The sequence below is a fragment of the Heliconius melpomene genome, chromosome 6 (genome assembly GCF_056956725.1).
Source record: "Heliconius melpomene rosina isolate 202511_hmr_F chromosome 6, ASM5695672v1, whole genome shotgun sequence".
NCBI classification, from domain to species: domain Eukaryota; kingdom Metazoa; phylum Arthropoda; class Insecta; order Lepidoptera; family Nymphalidae; genus Heliconius; species Heliconius melpomene.
Window position 1 is genome coordinate 6967344 of NC_140394.1, and position 23213 is coordinate 6990556.

Genomic DNA, 23213 nt, shown 5'->3' on the forward strand with positions numbered 1-23213 from the left:
TAACCCACAACGCTACTCAGTGTTTACAATTTTGAATTGTAAATAAGAATTTAGAACTTGAAAAAAAAAAATGAGAACTGCAAGTCTAGGCTTTTACTACGACCCTCTTCAAGTTCTAAGTACTAAGCTCTAGAAATACGTAGCATCTAGGCATTATTACATCTCATTAACGTTCAACGATTAACGTAAAAGTGAATCTTTTTACTCACATAAGAGGAGAAATATGAATCTAACCTAAAATTTAAAGAGTTAATTAAACCAAATTTAACTAAAACATTAATTTCATTTATACATATAAAAGTTCTCGGAGTTAGATATATTTAATATTCTCAAAATTAACACGAAATATAAATTTTCACAGCGTATTCGCCGCGGTCTACATCATCCCGTCCATCACAGTATAGCCATGAATAATAAAAACGGTCGGACGTTTCAAACGGGGTTGAGTATAATATTTTTAATTAGTTAGATTTGTTTGTTCTTTTAATTATCATTGAGAATATTTGCCGGGTGAAATCGCTTGACCTCAAAATTGTTAGAGATATTGTTTGTTTCTCTCGAGAGGGCACGCGGAGAACAAAGCTTTTTTGTAAACAACCTGCTATGCTGCTAGCAGGTACCTAATGAATATGCCGGAACAAAGAGTCGAATGCGAAGCCTCATTAGCCATTCAGTCGTTGCACCTTCAAAATCGTTTACTGTCTTATTTTATGTATGTAATTCGAACAGAAAAACCCATACAAAACTATATTTTTGTACAATCCATGACCATATATGGACGTCCAGTGTAGTAGGATTTACGGAATAAAATAATACTAATAATAGAACTAAGTGAGCTTAGAAAAATTCAAAACCTTTATATTTTCCCGGCTTTTCTAATGAAAAGCTTTGCGAGATCGTATGTACTCGTATTGCTATATAGCTGTGGATAAATACTGGTTTATTGTTATGCGGAATTATTTTCTAATTTTATCTCTGAGAAATAACGAGTGTTCCACTAATTAGCGAACCTCAATTTATTTTACTATTTAATTAAAATAAAGTATCAAGAACAAAGGAAATAGAATATAAAATATCATTTCAAATTGATGCTATTGTTTTATTGCATATATAAGATATTTGTACTGTGTATTTTCTATATTTTACCTTCACTTACAAAGTGCAGCGTTAAGTTCCGCCACCCAACACGCAATGTTTGAAAAATAGCGGAAAATAGGTGACAGATTGTCTTTAAACTACATTTTTCCGTTTTCCTATCAATTGTGTCAAATCAATTTTAGATTATACTATTATTATTAGTTATATAAGATCAAAATTTAAAAGAAATTAAAGAAATATGTCCAAATAGTATTCAATTTCAAAGTCACGTCTTGATAACATTTGACACGTGGCAATGCATTTTGTAAGTGATAATTGGGTCTTGTGGATCGTGTGTCAACAGTGGACGCTGCGTAGAGCTGACGTCATCTAATGCGAGTATATTTTATGGAACTATTTAAAAGTATATGTTTATTTTTTATTCTTATTGTATATTCTCTATGTCTTATTATATGTATAAAAAAAAATTCTGTGTCAAAATTATATAATAGTAATAAATTTATATACTCTATATTATATTAAGAAAATGGAAGTTAAATTCGAACCCACAAAAATCACGGACTGTCAGACAGCTGCCAACAAACTTTAACAAAAGCTATGTTTCCATCGAAAATGTATGAACTTCCAGTATAAATTATTTCACGGTAACCAGAATTATTGTTACCTCTTTTGTTGCTGAATTTCTCACCAAATATCGTAGGTAAATGATGAACGATGACGAAAATAATAACTAGAATTCAGCACAAAAATATTAGACGCAGCGAAGTTTGAACCGGCACCAACGGTCTAGGGAGTATTTTCCACCGAATTCTGGAGGCATTTGGTGTTGAGTAGCAGAACTCAACTGCGAGCTTAGCCTCAACATTAGAGCGAAGATATGAAAATATTAAGAATTACATTTCATTGAGTGGGAATCGAACCCACAACCTTTCGTGTTTATTGTCACATTCTGTGCCCCTGCGCCACTAGCCTCAAAATCTATTTTAAATTTATTCTCATTATCCACATAAAACATTAATTTATACATTATAAAATATACGCTACAATATTATTGTAACCAATAATACGAATAATAATAATAAAAAAAAATGCTGAACACGAACGAAAAAATATTGTATCTGAAATTCATATCTTTGTAAAGTCGTCCCTTCCCTATTCAAAACGCGGACGGCAGCTAATTAGGTATTTATTTTTTTTAAATATTCTCCATTGTTTGGATAATTGTCTCTTGAAGCACGATTAATTGGTATTAATTAAGATTCAAACGGGATTATTCTTCTTATTCTCCCAATGGATCGTGACGTAACTGAATAAGATTTGAAGAACATTGAATAAACTTTATGAATTGACGAACAATGGCTGGAACACTAATAACGAACAAACTTTAGTTTTTTATTATTTCATTTTATTCGTATAGGAAAAATCTAAAATATTTACTCATAAAAAGAAATATTCTCAAAAATGTTAAAGAGAAAATAAAGAAATTGCTTTCTTTGTGAAAATAATATTATAATAAAAAGAAAACATTATACTTTTATATTCTATCTTTTTGTTTTTACAGACCTCTCGCAAAGTACGGAATAGGAAAAATAGAACTTATAATGAAATTTCAATCAAATCGATGTGTTCTCCGTTATCCATTTAAATACACTGCATGTTGTACGGTGTAACCAAAGCTGCAAAACTTTGTCTAAGTATAATAGGGATAACTAAAATAATTAGGTTCGTCGTCCGTTGAGACCATCTTGGCGCAGCGGAATAAAGGTGTGACTGTAAGGCAACGGTTGTAGGTTTGATCCCCACTCGGGTAAATGAAATATTTATTTACGTTTATATTTCTATTTCTTTGCTCTGGTGTCGAGGCAAAGCGCGGCGTTGAGTTCTGCCACTCAAAACGGAATGCTCCCGGAATTTGGCAGAAAGTGGGGAACGGAGTGTTTTAACACTAAGTTCCCTCTGTCTACCCTGCTGTACGGGATACAACGTAAAGCTGATGAGGTTTAAATCCACTTTCCTTAATCATTTACGTATATAGTAGATAATCTACAAAACATATCTAGTAATAAAAATCAGATTATGATATGTAAAGGGAAGAATATGAAATAAAGAACAATAAACTAGTAAAAATAAAAGGGGTTGATGTAAGGCGTGCGCCTATCAACCTCGTAAAACCAGGGGGTTAGTGCCGCCGTACATTGGGCCTTATGCAAATGTAACGATAACACGCCTTTAGGGTCAATAAACCTACTCACTTTTATGGCATGATAAATATTTTTCCGATATTATATATGTCCTCCCGGTAGTTTATAGGGCAACTTGAGGAGCTTACTTATTTTTTTTTTCTTTTTCAGATTGAAAACAAATGTAACAAAGGTACGATCCATCATGATTCCGTAAGTAAGAAATATTACCTTGTTTTTGTTAAAGATCTCTCTAATAAAGTTCATAGATTTATAAGTGTTTCCTTTTTGTTTATCGTAAAAGTTTATCGTATGACTTGGATCAAACAGGAACGTAGTTGGCTTGAAGTAACAATATTGTATTTATAAATACATTAATGTGGTTCCGTAATAGTTTGGCATATCAAAGGTGTGATGGGTGTTTAGTAAAAATACTTCTATTCTTAACGCGTTTCTCGTTAAAATAAATAGCACAACCCCTAGTTAGTTTTTAAAAATTAGCTTGCATACAACAGGGTAGGCAGAGGAAATCTAATATTAAGACACTCCGTACCCGACTTTCCGCCGTTATGTACCATTAATCGATTATGACTCAAGTAGATATTCTAATTATATATTTTAATATATATATGGATTTCAGAATAAGATATTCAATTATATGACACAAATTATCCGTTGTAAGATTTGGGTTGGTAAAATAATGACAGAAATCTTGTATTTAATTATGACTGTATTTATTAGATTTTGACAAGGGTCCAATGATAGTGTTGGTGGATATTTGCTTAAATAATCTATTACAGGTGGCAGACGCGAGGGTTTGAATGTAGCGATCGTGATAGCGACCTGGCCATTTAATTTGTTAATTAACTTAGTGGCTTTCGGAACTATATTTGATGTTGCAAAGATAGGCGAACGGGAGCGACAAGTTTAAAACGGTTCATTTAATTTACTTTGACTCGTCAATTGAAACTTGAATAGAAATTTATATTGCTAATATAGAATTCAAGTTTAGAAATGATATTTTTTATTTAATATTTGTATGGGAATAATTTAATTTTTTTTTTCATTATAAATTTAAACAGAGATTTTTATTGAGTTATCCCTTATATATGTTTATTGCTGTTAGGTTAATTTCTTGAAATTTGATACTTAAATACACTTGTTTCCACAAAAATCTGAACAATTCCTAAACTTTTCAGCTCTTCACAATTTTCACTATAATTTTATAAACATTGTCTTCCAAATTTCGTCAAATCAATCCATCAATTTTCAATCAATCACGTGACAAAGGATGTTACAGTCGGTCAATATAGGATCACTCAATAAGCCTGTTCCAATCTGTTCATCTGAATAGACTTTACTAACAGCTGGCGTACTCACTTACTCGTAAGTCTAGTTCAGTTCTATGTAAGTCATACAAGCTTCTCAAGTAGTTCGTATCCCACATTAACAAGTATATTATATAGGAATATTAGCTGATTGTTCGATCTTTTGTTATTATGGATTGAATTTGGGGTAAATTCTTTAGAGATATCTCAGCTTCGATTTATCGCAGGAAAGCCTGAATAAACGTGATTGTTACTTTGAGTTTCAATCGGTGAAATGTGTTTTTATTTTTATATTTATAAGAAATTTTCTTTGATTGTCTCAAGCAAGAGTTATTGTGTGAAAATAGAGTAAATATTTTTAAGAAACGAATTTAATGTGTATATTTTTAGATTTCTCGTTGTTATTCACTAGAAAAAACCCACCGTTATTAAAATTTTATCTTCCCTTGCAATATACAGTCATAAATATAACAGTAGAGAGTGGAGTGTCTTAACACTAGACTCCCTCTGTGAAAAAAAAACGACGTTTATTTTAAAAATATCTCTCTTTTGCGTATTTTTTTTCGTTTAGGTTTAGTACGTGCGTACACAAACATTAGGTAAATATAAAACTGCAGCTGTATATTTCACTTTAAGTATCGGATTGGCAGTAGCAGCGACTGTATTCACCTACTATGATTTTATTTTCTATTGGCGTTTTACATGTATGGAAAAATAGTAAGAAAAAAATAAATGTTTAGTTAAGCATTTTAAAATACGTTCATATTAAATTTTGCTATATAAATCAACAATATTTGGCAGCAAAATTTCATTTATTTGTTTAATTTGTCTAACCTGTCTTACTTAGACCCGAAGTGACGAGAGCGTAGCAAGGACAAACGCTCCAATATTGCGAGTACGCTTGACTGAAATCTTTTAATTAAACGTGTACCCACCGGGCTAGGAGAGCTCACGTGTAAATGTAAATTGCTATACAATTTTATACTTTACTGAACAAGTTACAAGTGTTACAATGGTTTGGTTCACATTGTTTATTGGAACAGTTTTCATTTTGACGTTTCATTGTTTATCTGAATTTTTCAAGTGGTTTTTGTTCTGAATGCCCTTAATAAAAGCTTAAAAAATTATGCAATTGCTACAATATTATTGCTGCGTTTATATGTGAAATATTTTATATAATTATTGAAACATTTGTAAAATGATGTTTATATTTACATATATTGTATACTACAGTCGCTCGCGGCTTCGCCCGCTTGCAGTACACAATTATTTATTTTCTCACCTGAATTACTTCCGTGACCTGATAATACAAATAATAAATGGTTAGGAAAGCTTGCCAAAAAACAACAGTAAACTGCAATTCAGTTAAGCAGTTTCTGAGATAAGTGTTAATAGACAAACAGATAATTATTTAAAAAATCTTTGTTTTAGTTTCTATGACATTATTAAATATTGAGGATATTTAATTATATAATTTAATAATAATATATTTTCTCATATATCTCCTATGTACATACAACAATGAGTTACAGTTTTATTATATGTATTATTATTTTTTTTTATTTATAAAAAAATCAGTTTAAATAACTTTCTTAGATTATATATAAAACATCTTATGGATAATTTTATACAATTTAATGATAAGGCGTACTCAAGTAACCCTCTATATGGCGTACGATCGATGCCCCTTTTATGCGCATAAGCTTTAATATGCTGATGACACAATTTCCGCCGTTCAAGACGTAATTATAAATATTCCTATAGATAATTAGTGGACTTACCCTACTTCGCCCTACTGTAAATTATTATTATATATTTTTTTCTGGCCTTGGTGCCAAAGCCAAGAAATGAGAATATTAATAAATAATAATAATAATAAATTGTTGTAACTGCGCCAGGATCGCCTCGTATATTATAAATAGTATTATTATTATAAGTATTCTAAGAAACATTCAAAACTTCAATTGCAGTATATTTATAAAAAAGTCTTATATAAAAGTACTAAATATTAATGAAAAAATACTACACGTTAACCCCTGGATTACGGCACCGGAATAACTAGCGCATACTTGGATGTTTGAAAAGCCAATAAAATATTAAGCTGCTACTGCTCTATTCGACGTGACCTATTTATATCTATATACTCGTACATATTAATATTAATTTTAATATAAAAAAATAAATGTAAGTTTAAATAAAAAAGAAAAGAATTAATACGTATGAGAGATGTCTATTTAATAATTTAAATAGCAAAATGGAATCTGAACACTGAAAAATTTGAAGTTTTCAAAAGAAAAATTTAAATTTTACTCTTAGTATTATGCTTTTCTAATTTTCACTCATATTGTTATATTCAATTGAAAGAAAATAAATGAAGAATAAATTATTATTTTTCTTTATAATTTATTTTATATAACGAATGTAACGTACATTTTCAATTATCTATAACAAAGTAATCAGATTTAATATTCTACATCCATGTTGTACATATAAGGCGAGTGCGGGACCCTTGACCTTTTAATGGCTTTGGGCTTACGTGACTTTAATATATATCCTGCAGTAAATAAGATTTTCAAGAAAATTTTAGTTAATGATATTCTTAAATAATAATAATAATAATTACTGATATTCTTAAAAAGAAATAAAGAAATTTATTATGTGGTAAAAGTCTTGATTTGTCCCCAAAATATTTTAGAAGGAGAAAACTTGTTAATTTTTTAATTTTCCTAAAACAATTGTTGTAAAATTCTATAGAAAAGAGAAACTCCGTAGATATTTAAGATTAGGTTCTTTAAATAAAGTAAAAGTATTATTATTCATCTACTCTGCCACAACGGATGAATTCGTTTCAACGTTTTCCTCCATCTTCTCCATCACAGCCACTCAAAAGTAAAAATTGTTTTTATTGTATATTTCCTCCAAAGTACAAATTTATTTTGTTTGATGGATTGTTATTCCCTTCACATATATATTACAATTTAATGTGATGGTCATGAAATATTATCATTTTCCCAGAGGCGATATCTGTTATTATTTGACGAGAAAAAAAGTTTTTAGACAAATAATTTTTTCGGCAAATTGAATTTGTGTATTTTTGGTTATTGTCGTTAAAAATATTTTTAAATTTGATAATGTGTTCTTTAATATGTTTGAAAATTAATATTTTTTTATTGAATTTTATACACACATTACATCTTTATTTTTAACAAAAATATATTAAAATAGCATTAAGCAATTATACGCAAAAATAAATGCTACACACATATTAAATATTTATACAAAAATACCACGGAAATCAAGCCAAAGGATTCAATACAGCTTTTCATGTTTCTGTCACAAATATTTCATTTAGTTATTTTCAGGAGCGTATCATGAACGGGTTTTACTGATTGTACCGGATATTAAATTCGGAAACTATTTCACCTGTGTTGTAATATTAGGGACACGAAACTCCTTTTGATATTATCTAAAGAAATACGAATATTTTTCTTAAATTCCTCTTATTTTCTATTCTTACTTTTCATGTCGTTATTCTAAAGATTCTTAATCTTCTCTCTAGTTTGTTAAAGAGCGATAAGAAAATGATTATAGTGTCGACTTTACACTTTACACTTTTTTATCCAATAACGGAGAACAAATAAACATGTCTAATATATTATGAACATCTATGTATCCGAATACCATTCCCTCGGATGGTCGTTGCAGGCCCTCACGGGTCTACAGCTGTAGTTCAAGATACGTGGGAAGACGCAGGAGGGCGAAACTTTAAAATTTAAGTAGGAATTTCAATGCCCTACCCAGTAGGCTGACCTCGAGAGATGTAAGCCCCACTTCGAACGAAATACTATCGTCGAGGTTCCTATTCTACTGGAAACGCTCATGCGACTTTTTGAAATTGAGTGGCGAAATTCAACGCCGCCCTTTGCCTTATTACCAGAGCCAGGTAAATGGTAGGATTAAGGCCTTTAGGCTTTTAAAGTCAAAGTCAAAGTCAAAATATCTTTATTCCATAAAAATGCTTAACATTCACTTGGACATGTCATAAAAGATAAAAAAAAAATGGAAAACAAAATAACCAAAAAAAATGTGCAATTTTGACTTGAAAAAAGCCCGTTCAAATGGTTGAGCTCATGAGAAGATACAGGCAAAGAAACTCATGGCCACTCTTTTTAAATGCCAACATTTGTTATAAATCACAATTAACAATTTTAACTTAGAAATAGAGCAACTCATTTCCAAACATCTTTATCGCGAACATAATCATTAACAGAGTAATATGCTTTTTGGCAGAGCCTGTGCTTTACCACTTTTTTAAATTTGTTCAGTGATAAATTAACCACGTCGTTTGGAAGTTTGTTATAAAAGTGTATACTTTGACCTACGAATGAGTGAGACACTTTATGGAGCCTAGAGAAGGGCACAGCAAGCTTATTTTTATTTCTTAAATTATATTGATGGAGGTCACTGTTTTTATTAAATTTATTAATATTCTTATGCACATATACTAAGTTGTCGTAAATATATTGGGAGTGTAGTGTGAGGATGTTAAAGTCTTTGAATTTATTCCTTAGTGACTCCCGTGGACCCATTTTATAGACTGCTCGGACAGCCCGTTTTTGGAGCACAAAAATGGTATCTATGTCAGCGGCACTACCCCAAAGTAATAGGCCGTAAGACATAATGCTATGAAAATAGCTGAAGTATACTAAACGCGCGGTGTCAACATCGGTCAGTTGACGAATCTTGCGGACAGCATACGCTGCCGAACTAAGTCTACCAGATAAAGTTTCTATATGCGGACCCCATTGTAACTTAGCATCTAATGTTATACCTAAGAAAACAGTTTCATTAACTACTTTAAGTTCCTTATTGTTCATCAAAACCCTGGTTTCTACTTGTTGAACATTCTTAGTAAAGAACCTGATACATTTAGTTTTACTACTATTTAAAAGCAAGTTATTGGCACTAAACCAGCGCAATATCCTAGAAAGAGCATTGTTTACATCGTCAATTTCCAATTGCTGTCTATTAACCTTAAAAACTAAAGATGTATCATCTGCAAACAACACCATTTCACAGATATCTCTCATAAGGTGAGGTAAGTCATTAATGTACAAAAGGAACAAAAACGGACCCAGAATAGAGCCTTGTGGCACCCCTAATGCTACAGGTGACCCGTGTGATAGTTTCCCGTTGACATTTACCTTTTGAATCCTATCACTTAAATAAGAAGTGAGAAGATCCAAAGCAATGCCTCTTATACCATAGTGGTGTAGCTTCCTGATAAGAGTTTTATGCTGCACACAATCAAATGCTTTGGATAAGTCACAAAACACCCCAAAGGCATCACGTGACTCCTCCCAAGCCGCGAATACACTCTCTAATAATTTGACCCCAGCATCAGATGTTGACCTTCCACGAGTGAAACCAAATTGACCTGTGTGCAGTAATTTATTTTTATTAAAATAAGTAAGAAGCTGACTGAGTATCTTTTCAAAAATTTTACTAAACGTAGGTAGTACTGAAATCGGTCTGAATTTTGTGTGTCGGGAGGTAAAGTTAAATCTAAAACTAGTAAATTAGTTAGTAAACTAACTCTCATACGTTCCAAACGACTAGCTGTGACAGGTACAACAGCAATTCTTTTCTTAGCCACCTGTTTTTTCTTACTATAGAATTCTACTAGCTGACCAGAGTGGTCAGAATCCAATTTATTAATAATGCTTTTGTAGCATGGAATAATGTCAGTAAATATGTTATCTATACAAGTACTAGTCGTAGGAGTTATTCTGGTTGGCTCCATAAATAAATTAAGTAAATTGTGTTACTTTTAGGCTTAACACTAGGATACCTTTGTATTACCTAGTGCCAAGTAATACAGAAGTATCCTAGTGTTAGGACACCCCACTCCCAACTTTCCGCCGAATTCTGGAAACATAGTGTGTTGCTTGGTGGAACTTAACACCGCGCTATCTCGAGTGTGAATCGAATTCACAATCTGTCGCATTTACAGACACACACTTGACTGACTTAACCGGCAGCAGTATTTAAAATCTAAAATTTACATTGGCAGAATTGCCCTTCAGTACATAATTGAGCTCACTGCCGTGTTTGAAATTTTCCTGTTGAAAAATACTTTGAGCTTCTATCGCGATAACACACTTTATTACTGTAACAAGTTAGAATCTATCAGTTGCTCGCCTTTACAGTGCCTCTTTCTGAAATCTATAGCAGTATGTATTACATATTTATAATTTTATATAGATTGATAATATATAAATGTGATTCTTAAATAATACATATATTCTTTAAATTTTTTACTTTAAATTTTTCGCTTTTTTGACGGATATGCTACCAAAAATATGTTTCATCGATCTCTTGAATCTTATACAATAAGCATGTATTATACGCATATATATATTCATTTTGAATCACTCAGCTTATTATTGAAAACCACATTAAAATCGGTTGTACATTTTGAAAGATTAAAGCGTACTTCAGTGGAAAGAGCCTTTGTTCTATTATTTGTGATGAAGATTAAGATATGAGTGCTAAGTGACGAGATTTTACATCACACAGTCTAAGCAGAAAAATAAAATATCAACATAAATAATTATTTAAAAAATCTAAATAAAATCAGCTTCACGCATTATCCCGCACACAGCAGGGTAGACAGAGGTAATCTAGTGTAAAAACACTCTGTTCCCCACACTCCGCCGAATTTTCGGAGGCATTGCGTGTTGAGTTGCAGAACACCGCGCTTTGCCTCGACACCGGGGGGCGAAGTGTTTTAATGAAAACAGAATATATGAACACTAGGTTCACAGGTTCCCTCTGCCTCTCATGTTAAGTACAGCGTGAAGCAATAAATATATGTCTGATTTTTTATCTCTTGCGTCATAATTGTAGCCCTAATTACATAATCTAATATATTTAATACTTATTTCTTAAAATGATATTACACCAAAAATTTGTATTTTATGTACACTCATATTCTCATAAGAAACAAGTGAAAAATAGTGTACTATACTATTTATTCATGATTCCATTAAAAAATACATTTTTCATTTAAGCATTACCTGCTTCGCTTACAAGTTTTCATTGCAAATAAAAATATTAGACACTAAAAGCGAAACAGTACATGCCGGAGTACTTTTCTGCGAAGCCAGTAATCGGCTCTATTTTCCTTTATCACTACATAGGAATTAAAATAAGACTCTTATTTTTTTGTAATTTAAATGAATAATTTTATGCCTTTTAAACAATGGACAAGATATAGATTTTGTCCGTTTCAACAACCAGTATCCCGCTTGTAGGTAGGCAGAGGACACCTGGTGGTAAAACATTCCGTTCTGAAGAATGTTCTTTACATTCAGTTTTCACGACGTTGCGTTACGCGTTGAGTAGTGGATCCCAGCGGAAACGAGGAAAGGGCTCGTTACTAGAACTGCAAAATGAAAGCTGCACTGTGACGGCCTTATAATGGTAATTTTGATCAATAATTAGTATAACTTATAAATAGTATTAATATAAAGGTTTATATATAAAGTATTGTGAGTTCGATCATTTAATATTTTCACTTCCTAGCTCTCATAATGCACTTAATACGCAAAGCAAAGAATTCGTCGAAAAATGGAGAGCGGAAGCGTCTTAATTGGAACGTAGTAATTCAAGACTTGATTCCTTGGTTCCTTCTGGTTCTATCCTGCTATGTGCGGGATACAGCGTGAAGTTAAAAAAAAGTTATAGCAACGTCAAGTATTTTGTTCAACAAAATTGTTAGAAAATATATTTTTTTATTGAATTCGTAATATAATTTACGTTTTGGCAGTTTCGTCTTATTATTTATATACACTTTGGTAGAAGAGAGTTCAATATAAATAACAAGTAGTGGAGGAATGTTCTCTTGAATTAATAATTGAAAGGAGCTAGAAAAATATGAACTTATGAAAATTACATATACCAGTACGCCATCAAAAAATATATTGCTTAGGAGATGGCACGACTAGACCTCGTAATATTATCTTCGTGCTAGATTATTTAGACTACACGACTAAATTTTTTCTATTACAGAATTAAAGAGTGTCTTGTCTCTAGTGTCTCATCTCACTCATAAGTTTCTGTCTAGTATTAACTTTATTTATGGTGCATGCATCCAATAAATATGTAGGTATATATAGTATCTATATAATAAACTTGTCTACACACCAGTTATTTCTCCGCATAACATAACACATTCTGATAACATGGTAAAGCGCGGCGTAGAGTTTCTCTACTCATCACGCAATGCCTCGAAGATCCGACGGAAAGTAAACAACGGAGTGCCTTAACACTAGGTTCTCTAAGCCTATCCTGTTATATACAGGATACAGCGTGAATCTGAAAAAAAATATACAAATCTAAGTAACAAAATTGGTGGAAAGTCGAAAAGAAATTGAAGCGTCTCCTTATTTGGCATTAATTCCGCGAGGGAATATAATCGCACAACGGAATGGCCCGAATACAATTTAGTTTTTCAAACATTTTCACTGTTGCTTATTTGTATATTACCTTACTTTTTTACTTTTTCCTTTCAAAGAGCGTTTCTACACACTTTAAAATGGAAACAACACAAGGAGACGGATCCTCGGTGTTCCAGAGATTTGTACTTACGCTCTCATGTCCGTCGTAATGGAGGGACCGAGGGCTCTTAACCGCGTTGTTCCATTTCAACAAGGACTTAGTGACCAGAAAGTATATTAAATGGTGTTAAAAAGTTTATTAATAACTAGCTTTATTATGCATTCAGTAGTTATTTTATTCCTATATACATTAGAAGTTACTATATGTATTCATTTTAGGATAAGCATCTATATTCTATAGTATTCTATGGTCGCTTGGTCGCTAGTCTAAAATTTTAAGTATCGAAGCATAAACAAAATAATTTTTAACGTATCGATTTTTTTATTTATACTCCAAACTTACCTATATTAATATATCGTGTTATGTTAAAAAAGATACAAAACAAAATAATTCATCTAATTCTTAGAAATCTTTACGTCTCCACTAATAAAATAAAACTTACTGTTAATTTAATATAAGCTATGAGCAAAATACAGAACCCATACACAGAATATCCACTAAAATAGTTTTAAATAAACTGTGCAATGTTCTCATTAAATAATTTTCATATTCAGTACAAATTAGTGACAAAACATGCAAAACTTTACTAATTATTATATAGTGTAACATCCACGACTGCTAATTTCATGGCATGTTTTGTTTTTGTTAGACAAGTTATGTGGTTGAACACGCACTTTTGATATGAAATATGCATTAATTTAAAATATAATAATATATACCTACAATTTGAATGTCCATAAGTCAACAAAAGCCGCCCGTCATTATATGTATGTTTGTTATTCTATCCTATATCTACATCTATGTTATAATATGTTACAGTTAAACCTCGAAGGTCAGACGCTTCTAGATTTGACTAGTCAATCCTTGGGTCTGATTTAATGCTTTAGTCAAAGCCAAAATAAATTACGTTTTACGGCCTTTGATTAAATAATGAGGATTGACTAGTCAAACCTACGAGTGACAGATCTTAGACGTTTGACTATAACATATATATATATTACTTATGAAATACGCAAACTTTAAAGGATGCCATAACATATGCCTTCTTAGTGAGGTTATAAAATAAAAGTCGTCAAATCTGAGTGACGATGTCAAAGTCCATACAATCTAAGTACAAACTATTTTATAAAAATGAGCACAGTCATGGCGCAGAGACAAAAGTGTGTGACTGTAAACGCAACTGGTTGAGGGTTCGATCCTCGAGGAAATGAAATATTTATTTTAATTTATATTTTCATTTCTTTGATCTAAAATTCGGCGGAAAATGTAAAACGGAGTGTTTTAAAACTAGACTCCCTTCCCGCACACAGAGGGGTAGGTAACCCCTCTGTGTGCGGGAAACAATGTGAAACAGACTTTTATTTTATTAATAAAAATAATAATCACATAATAAAGTGTTCATAAAAAGCATAGGTACATGTTACATATTCTCTCATAACATTGTCGTTTAATAAATTGTATTACATTACACAGTCATTTATACCTGTACACCTACCTCATTATTGAACCACATAAATAATTTCAACATAATTGAGACACAATTGAAGCAAAATACATTTTTACATAATTAAATTTCCCAGTAACGATCATTAGGGCGCGGCGTAGAAAACTTTCTTATTCTTTCGTACAATTTCCGTAAATGTTCCTGCGGCCAAGTGGACAAAACAGCGGTCGCTTGCAGTAGATTGTTCTCGCATTCATTTAGATAATGGACCGTGAGTCAGAACTTCCCCAAAACGGTAATTAAGATTGATCTGATATAGCATTGACATTTTGGCGGTTAGGCGGCGCTGGCTATTACATTTATCCGTCTTATACCCTACGGCGAATCATGGTATTATTTATGATTAACATGACAGCTAGCTTTGTAACAAATAATGGGAAGCTTCATTTTTGTATTACCATATCAGAAATTATAATATCTAAAATACTTATTATTTATAGACACAGTTGGGAAAGTAAGTGTGTTCATGTTCAGAGACACCACAAAAGGAATAATTAAAAAATAAATATTTATATATGAAAGAAAATATGTTATACTGTTAGAAAACGGAAGCGGTTAACGTTTTTAAAACAAACACGATAAAAACACATACCGTCTATGTGTTTTTAACGTACTCGGATAGAGGTTCCACGTAATTACAATAAGTGACATGTATCACTCAATAACAACACTACACACTAGATACCTTTCAATTAGGGCTTCCGCCTACAAGCAACTGTACCCGTTTGACACAATTCCACTGCTTTTATTGTCTTTTTCACCTAAATCTACCCACATTTACTAGAGTACGGTAACAATACAATATTCCTCAAAATTAGAATTCCATTTCCATTTTTCAAATTCCTCATCATCACACTTTCATATGTCACGGGTTGTATTTATAATAATATGTTAATTGTGCTTCTACTTTCACCCCATCCCTTAACAATATATCATATGTCAAGTCAATGGGAATAATTTCAAAGTAGTGTGGCCGATCGCAGCTTACCTTTCCGCTTTTGACGTAGATTAATGGGTTGTTTGCCGGTGAGTGCGGAACGTGTACCGCTTTACGACTACGCTACGGCTGCTACGTAGTCGTATTTGACTAGCGTATGACAGTGTATTACTTGTATTATACCTGAATAATATGCTAATATATACTATTATTTAAGTTATCATTTTTAGATTTTGTCTAAAAAGTACGAATTCAAATCCTCATATTTATTTAATAAATATATTAATGTATACACAAACTCGTAGAACAATTATCGTAGCATACCTCTACGCTTTGATAATGAATTGTATGTTCTGGCATAACATTATTTTCAGTTTCACGCCATATCTCGCTTATAGCAGAGTAGGTAGAGAGAGCCTAATGTTGAGATACTCCGACCGAAATTTTTAATATCAATTTAAATAAATATTTCTTTTCCTCGAGTAAATTGAACCCGCAACCAGTCGCGTTTACAGTCACAGATTTGTGCCCCTGCGCCACAAGTATCTCATTAAACAACAAAAACCCTCAAATTAATATTTATATAAATAATTAGAAAATATTGAGTATTATTTCACATTTACGCTTTATACATTTATAGTTAGACCACAATGAGGAAATAATAACCTTGTCCACATTATTCCGCTTAATAGAAGTATTGTATACCACACAATCAACACGCTGTTAATATTAATTAACTCTGCTGAATATTGTTTGTTTTGAAGCTAGATAAAATTATAATTCAATTAATACTGGAAATCGTAGATTTTATTTGATCTTTGTTACATACTAGCATCTAAGGAAGACTTACATTATTAAAAAATTACATAACCGTAATATTACTAATATTATAAATGTGGAGGTTCCACTTCCACGCAAAACTTCCGGAACTGATTAAGATGAAACATTAAAATAACACATAGGCTACAATTTATGTAAAGACTTTATATAATATGGCTATAATAATAATAATTAGATAAAGCAGGCGAAGTCACGTCCGGGCCGCTAGTATTATATATTTTTCATCCCTATTTAATAATGTATAGTTCATTATTTTGATATATACGTCATACTAGGAAATTATGCTTCTCCATAACGTTAACTGTCATATTACAATGTCTAGAAGTTGGTGTTTTATTACATTTCTTGTCATGTTTAGAAATAAAAGAAATTTTAATAAAAAACATATATTAATCTAGGTACTAATATGTCGGTTTTAAATATTCTATATTTTAATGATAAGTTAAATCGGGAAAAGCGTTTTTAGCATTTTGAATTTACTACTACGATCGTATACATGACAACGACTCTACTACAATAATTTGATTATTTAACTTATAATGTACCTTTATTGTTCTTTTTTAGAAACAAAAAAGAACAGAATTCAAATCAGAACTCAAATTCTCTCTCTCTCTCCTCCTCCTCTCTCTCTCTCTCTCTCTTACTCTTAGCAGCTGTGCGTTATTATCGACCCTTATCGAACTATGTTAATATTCTTGTGTTCATTGTTAGTAAATATTTATTTTTAATACTTCTTAAAATATAGTGTATTATTAAATAAAATATAGAGTAATATTCAATAAAATTCATTATCTAATTCAAATATAAAAGACATTTTCATTAATTGCCCGCTATTTCCTTTTCTCGGCAGTAACAAGTTATTATTTTAAAAGGAAATTGATGGATTCGTTTTATTCCAATTGATTGATCGGCACTGAGGATTCCGTTATTGTAGAGCTATTGATATTAATTTTAAGGGAAGATTTATTTTCAATTTATTGGTCGCGGTTTAAGTGTGATGTTAGTTTCTCTCTCACTCTCTCTCTTTTTCTACTCTTTTTGGCGTTTGATCCCAGCTTTGTATAGAATGTATTAATTTCTCATCAAGTTTTCTTTGCTTGTACAAAATTACCTAAATACATTTAAAAAAATAAGAAATAATTAAGACATTCCAATTTTATTTAAATGTATAGATTTAACTTAATACTTAATTGTGAAAAAATATATAATATAAATTAATGCTCAAAGTATTATTTATTTATCGAATAATCAACGTGGATTATTATAGAAAAAAATACCTAATTTGCTCAGTATGAATCACTACTCCTAACTACTATTAATTAGAAATCCTATAAATATTTCGCTGTGATATAAATGTGAATTTATAATTCAAAGACCATAAAACTATATTCAAAAGACCTGCGTTGAGCGCCGCCAGGAAAGTGAGAAAACGGGGTGTGTTAACAACACTAGGTTCCTTCCGCCTATCCTGCTATATGCGGCATACAGCATGAAACTTAAAAAAAAACTATTTGATAACAGACTAGCTATAAAAGCTTATATAACTACATATCATGATGAAAGAAATATAATTTTAGCACAGACTTGTGTAACTATGTTATATATTATTATGAAAATCAATTACACTTGTCCTATTTGGATTTACAATTTGATTCACAATCAAAACAAGAAAAGTATTATTTATTTTATTTTAGTGCACGTTAAAAATAATTTAAGTTCTTAATCCCAACGTTGATTGTTTGGAGTAAACTAAAATGGACATACTACCTATAGAATTTCAATTATTCGTTGGCTCTCTTTACTTTCGAAATACTCAATTAAAATTCTAATTCAATCTGAAACTCTCGATATTAACTTAGGCGGAATACTTTCCTCTTATCTACTTCTAAATTTTAAAATTGAAATTTAATCTTTTCATTCATTAAATATCTTTGTGAATCTTTCATATTTTTTTGGCTTCACGCTATGCGGGAACCTGGGAACTTAATGTTAAGACTTGCCGTTAAACACTTCTATTTCCCCCTTTCCAAAGAATTCTGCAGACAAACAAAGTGAAAAGATTTAATATTTCATTTCTTCTATGGAAAATCGAACCCACTACCCGTCGGGTTTACAGTCGCTTACTGGTGCCACTTCGCCACGACTAGGCTCTTATATCATGTTCAAATGTTTATCTATATATATAAAAGGACATGACCTCACTGACTGAGGAAAGACGCACGCACAGCCGTAACCGCTGTGCGTAGAAACGTTAAATTTGGACAGATGTTTACATTCATTATCTGGACTATCACTAAGAAAGGATTTTGAAAAATTTTAACCCTAAAGGGATGAAATAAGGGTTCAAAGTTTATATGGAAAAAAATTTAAATCGGTACCGATCTTTATAAAATTTGAAATTTTGATTTTTAAAAGTTTTTGATTTTTAAAATTGAACACGTGTTTCATCGTTTTCTGGAACTCTCCCCCTAAGGGTGCAAATAAGGGGTTGAAAGTTTGTATGGAAAAATCTTTAAATCGGCACCGATTTTTATAAAATTTGAAATTTAGACTCTTAAAAATATTTCATTGAATATATGTTTCGTGGTTTATTAGAATTCACCCCTAATTACGCAAGCAAATCTGCGCGCGTCCGCTAGTTACAAATAAAACTCATAACGAAGTGTTTTCGTGAAGTTTATTATGAACTATAACACTGTATACGACTCCAAAACTTGTCGATGTAATGAATTACTCGCCTGCTATGACAGAATATGTAATCGTACTTTCTGAGGTGGCGCATGGTAGCTTTTTACCATATACTCGTATTTAATATTAATTTATTTCATCAACTAATAGTTTTATTAAGTTAAATACTCCATGTATAAATGTTTTCATTTCTTCGCTATGGTGTCGCGGCTTTAAGTTCCGCTATTCGAAAGTGAGAACGGAGTGTCTTAACATGGGGTTTCCTCTGCCTAACCTGCATTCGGGGATACAGCGTCAAGCTGAAAAAAAATTAAAGTAAGTCGTTATAAATTTCGAAACATCTAGAACTAAAAAAGTAATATATACCTACAATTAACTACACAAACATACGAGATCGAATTTAAAAATATATAATATAACTCGCTTTTAGTAGTTACCGACACATAATACAAGATTTGGCAAAATTCCCACGAAATTTGATCTTCTCTGAAAATCCCTGGGATTTGACTTCCACCGGAGTAAAGCTGATAACAGCTACTAATATACGGCGGTGCAAAACACAGATTATTTTACGAGTACGTGCTACATACAATTCAGTTACTGTCTCCCTTACTGCTTTACAATGTGTTTCCTTTTATATATTTTTTGGAACTTAAGCTTGGAAAATGAAATTTAAAACGTGATTGCTAAAGGGCACAAAGGGGTTGCGTGAGTAGCAAAGCCATACATTCAAATCTCACATAGTGTAATTGTTTCTATGGTGATTGTGGGTTCGATTTCCGCTCGATAAAATGAAATATTTAATATCTTATTTTTTTCGATTTGGTAACGAATCAAAGCATGGCGTTGCGTTTCGCCATTTGGGGAACGGAAAAGTCTTAATGGAAACCGAGTATGTTAACACTAGGTTCCCAGATTCCCTCTGCCTAGCCCGCTATGTGCGGGATACAGCGTGAAGAAATAAAAATAAAACTATACTTATACAAGCCAAAACAAAAAGACGTAACTCATTTAATAAATGTAAATCAGAAACGCTTATCTACAAATCATACCCCAATATATTATTCTGTCGCCAAGTTGATCACGGCCGGATATTCGTGACGAAATTAAATAAAAAAGAAATTTGTATACAAAGTGAGCAGATAATCGAAGCTGTTGAATATTTCAAGCAGCCGGGACGTGATGGAAACGATCGTGTCAAATTTGTACATAGAAAGTAACTTGTTCTTAATATTAATAGCCTTTTTTGGCTATGTAATAATATTGATGCATCTTTTGAATTTAGCGGGGTAAGCGGAAAAAACATGGTGTTAGGAAATACCGTTCTCTATTTTCTACTCATTTTAATTCTTATATTTTTATAGGGTTATTATTACCGCAGTTTTACAGTAACAAAAGGACTGACATAGTGATAAGGCAACCTTGGCTTCAAATGTCAGTAATAAATATTACTTTTCAATAATTTCCTATCGGATCTCACAAAATCTGTGTTAAGATAGAAAGTGTTGTACGAAGTGATTTTTCACTACGTTCTATCTGGCTACACTAACAGAATACGAAATATGCATTAAGATAAACAGAACAATATTTATCGAGAGAGCATTAAGTAATCCAAATGTAATAGAGAAATCGGTATTACATTAAAATGCATACGAGTATACCTACTAACTTTACATTTGCGCCGCGCCGGCCGTACAATTTCAAAACAGTACGCTCCAGCCTCCCGTCAAAATATCGTCTGCGAATATTAAGGCTGTGTGACTTGGCCCCACTAAATACACACCTGTGTGAGTGAACCAGGTTATTGATTCATGGCGGTTGGATTTATGCCTACCCTCTTTCTCCTTATGAAAATTATACAAGAGGAAAAAGGAGCCAAGTTAAAATAAATTACTTTTTCTTTTTAATGATATTTTTTTATATATTTTTTTTAAATAAAGCTGTTTAAGAGACATATATTACTTGGCACATGTATTTTGTTTTATGTTTACAATTTTATTTACAAAAATATTACAGGAGTTTTTTTTTTCCTAATATGATTTAAAAAGATACATGAATAATTGTAACCAGTTGAGGCCGGTCATAGCGCAGGAGCATAAAGTGTTGACTGTAAAACCGACTGCTTGTGGGTTCGATTCCCACTCGAGGAGATGAAATATATATTTAAATCTATATTTCCATTTCTTTGCTCTGGTGTCGAGGCAAAGCGGCGTTAAACTCTGCCACGCCTCCAGAATTTGGCAGAAAGTGGCAAACGGAGTGTCTTAACACTAGATTCCCTCTGCCTATCCTGCTGTGGGGGGATACAGCGTGAAGCTGAGTTAATACTGTAACAAATACAAAACTATTTAGAGCTCTTCCTTACACTTGATACAAACTCAAAATATATAACATTGTAAAACGTAGGTAGACGTTGATATATTTAGTACGAAGGGCCCTTACAGAGGAGGCAATCACGGCGCTAAGCAAATAGTCTAAACGAGTAATTAGTTTGTTCCATGTTCGAGGGAAACCTGAGTTACACTTCTTTGAAATACTTCAAAGAAGTTCTTGCTACTGTGCTATAGACATTGTATTAATCTCATTCATGTTTTCTTATGTTAACCTCAAACAAAGTTACATAATAAAAATCTAAAAGAAATTAATTATTAAATGAAAACCTAATAAACTATTATTTAAATTTACTTTACTGAAACGTCGAGTTGAAAATATATCTACGTAGATATAAATTATTACATATATTAGTATGTATAGATAAATAAGTAAATTAAAATAAAATAAGTGAGTTTGCAAACAATGATTATCATTACTAAGAAAAACTACACAACTAGAAACGAAAAGAAAAAGCTTGAAATAACTTTTTCCTCTCACTCTACAAAATTTCAGACATGCCTTGAAAAATTGAATACCTAGATCCATATTCTGTATTTACGTACCTAGTTTATGTTTCGAAACAAATTAGCTACAATGCCGGCTTCATTTCAAAATTTCATTCTCATAAGTTCAGGAGAGCATTATATTTTCATGAAATTACTTTGTAACTTTTCCTCTCTCAATAGCAGCGAACTCAATTTCCGAAGGCATAGTTTGGAACACATCCTTATTCGTCTTTTAATAACTGATACGTTAAGCTGTTTATTAATTTATAAACAAGTTACGTGCGTATAAGTGAATGAAATATTCACATTTCAAAGGTTGAGTATTTGTTGTACAATACTAGAAATGGGATATGTGTATTGGATTCTGCTTTTATATCTCATACAAATTGTTATATAATAATATAATAAGATATAAAAAATAGTCGCAATTTTACACTTCAAATTAGTCTTTCTACATTCTGATATCTGCGTTTTAAACCTGAAATTCGTAGCTTCAAATTCGCATTTTTATCCTTCAAATACGTCCAAGCTACAGCAAAATGAAATTTTTATTTGTAATATTTACCCAAATTAATAAATCTAAGATATTTTAAGGTATATTATTACAAAATTAATTTGCTAAATTAATTAACGTTACAATGATTTACAAACAAGAGAAATGAAGTTTTAAAAGTAGTTTGGGGGTTAAAAAATATTTTATATACCAACCTTCTACTATCCTACTATACTTAAACGTACTAATTATTATCAGAAACCGAAATGTCATATACGTACATATGTATTTTGTATGGAAAGATTTTTGATATTTTATATTTAACATCACTTTAAAAAAAATCACAACAAATTGCTTACAACCATTTATTACACTGTGCAGAACATTTATTACACTTTTTGATATCGAAACTTATAACTTTTAAATAAAGTTGGACGACGTAATTTTGCTCTATTTCTCTTTATACACATGCTTTAGCATGTACGATAAAAATAATGATAAAAAGAATCTCAAAGCTCTCTTTGGCAAGAAAATAAATATAATAAGACAAGACAGTGACAGCTTTTTGTATATTTTAATGATAACATAAGTTATTATATACACAGAAAATCCAAACAGTGTACAAATTTGCTTTTTCATGTCAG

At 31.5% G+C, this 23213-nt stretch overlaps 1 protein-coding gene across 13 annotated transcripts in view; it reads left to right on the forward strand.

Moving 5' to 3' along the window:
• The window catches only part of LOC146538264 (poly(rC)-binding protein 3-like), a 178297-nt gene that overhangs the window by 49658 nt on the left and 105426 nt on the right, over positions 1–23213 (forward strand). For 11 of the 13 annotated variants that reach the window (XM_085186474.1, XM_085186484.1, XM_085186467.1 and 8 more), the window contains exon 2: positions 3450–3471. The exons of 1 other annotated variant lie outside the window; for it this stretch is intronic. The gene's annotated coding sequence lies outside the window, so the exon portion shown is untranslated. Of the gene's footprint in view, positions 1–3449; positions 3492–23213 lie in introns of all 13 variants that reach the window. One more of the 13 variants, XM_085186469.1, reaches the window with a different exon arrangement.